Here is a 1,802-nt window from a genome sequence, read left to right as displayed (position 1 = left end):
GTACTATCTCGCCAGCCTCTTCCTATTTAACACTCATCACTATGGAACAGTCAAGTCTCCCCATTTCAAAGTGAGGCACCAGGGGCAGCAAAGAGAGTGCCAAGGACAGAGCCAGCTTAGCATGCAGGAGGCCAGGTTGGATTCTCAGTACCGAAGGGTTGGGAACCCTTGAACACACAGCCAGGAACAGTCCTTGAGCACCGCAGGGTATGACCCAAGAACAAGCAAAGAAAACCAAGGCACAAAGATGGGAAGTTGCCAAGACACAGCCAGTGAGCTGAGCTTGAATGCCTATCTGCCAAGTACTGTTTACGAAAATATGCTGAACTGGGCTACAGCCAGAGGCCAGTCAGAATGAGACAGCCCACATAACTACACCCAGGAGTTTATCTGCTGGCAGGGGAGACAATGAGTAAAAAGAGAAGCGTCTCAGGAATGGTTAGAAACCACAGGGTCCCTGAGCACCACCAGGAGTGACCCCTGACATAGCCAGGAGCCTGCCATGAGCAGAGTAAGATGTGGTCCAAAATCCAAAAGGGGGAAAATGATCATGGGTGATGCTGGAGAGACAGTCCCAGGGGCTGGAGTGCATGCTTTGCTTTCAGGAGATCTGGGTTCAATTCCCAGTACCTCATATGGTCCCCTGAGCGGTACCAGGAATGACCCACAAGAACCGAGCTGGGAGTTTTGCCTGAGGATCATTGGGTGTAGCCCAAGTCCCTGCCCCTCCCCCAAATATTTAACCTACACGATTCGGTCATTCCAAGAAAAATAAGTGCATGTGCCTACATTTTTCACAAAGCGTTATTTGTTACAGCAATGAATTGGAAACTGGTAAGTAAATACTCATCAAATGAACATACAGTGGAGTATCATGACTTTTTTTTTTTTTGGTCACTCCTGGTGATGCACAGGGGTTACTCCTGGCTCTGCACTCAGGAATTAATCCTGGTGGTGCTCAGGGAACCATATGGGATGCTGGGAATCGAACCCGGGTCAGCCTCGTGCAAGGCAAACACCCTACCCGCTGTGCTATTGCTCCAGCACCTATCATGACATTTTAATAAAATAGCATTTGAAAGGAATCAATAGAATATGAATCAAATAATCATGCTGATAGAAGCCAAAGCACATATCATCTATTTATATACAACTTCAGACACTGCAAACCACTCATAGTGACAGAGGTGGTATTGGAGAGACAGAGCGGTGGAGAAGGAATCGCAAAGGTGATACCGATCATGGAGCGGGCCCAGCAGGTAACCTGCCCAAAGGGTAATTGTTTCTCTTTTCCCTTTAGCCTTTTGGGTCACACCTGGCGATGCTCAGGGGTTACTCCTGGCCCTGCTCAGGGGACCATACGGGATGCGAGATGGAAGACAGGTCAGCTGCATGCAAGGCAAACGCCCCGCCTACTATACCATCACTCCAGCCCGCACAAGGGAAATTTCAAAGGAAACTGGAACACACTTAGCTCCTTTAATGCTTAGTTCTCAGGCTTGAGGAGTGGGGTGGAGGGTAAGAAGAGAGAGACAGACGCACACACGCACACACACACACACCACACCCCCCCTCCCCCCCGAATGATCATTGAGAAGCTGCTCTCATTTGGCGGTTCATATCTATGCCATCCCCACAGCACTCAGCGGCTGTCAGGGACAATGTGCAACGTGGTGCACATGGGGATCAAATCTGGCCTCCTGTGCTCGGGACCCCTGAGCTAGCTCTCCGCTCTGGGGTCTTCACTTTAGCTCAGGTTAGCAAGGTCCCTCCCCGAATTAGCCATTGCATCTAGGTACAGG

Source organism: Sorex araneus, chromosome 5 (assembly GCF_027595985.1).
Source record: "Sorex araneus isolate mSorAra2 chromosome 5, mSorAra2.pri, whole genome shotgun sequence".
Classification (NCBI taxonomy): Eukaryota; Metazoa; Chordata; class Mammalia; order Eulipotyphla; family Soricidae; genus Sorex; species Sorex araneus.
Note: the sequence above shows the minus strand (reverse complement) of the source record.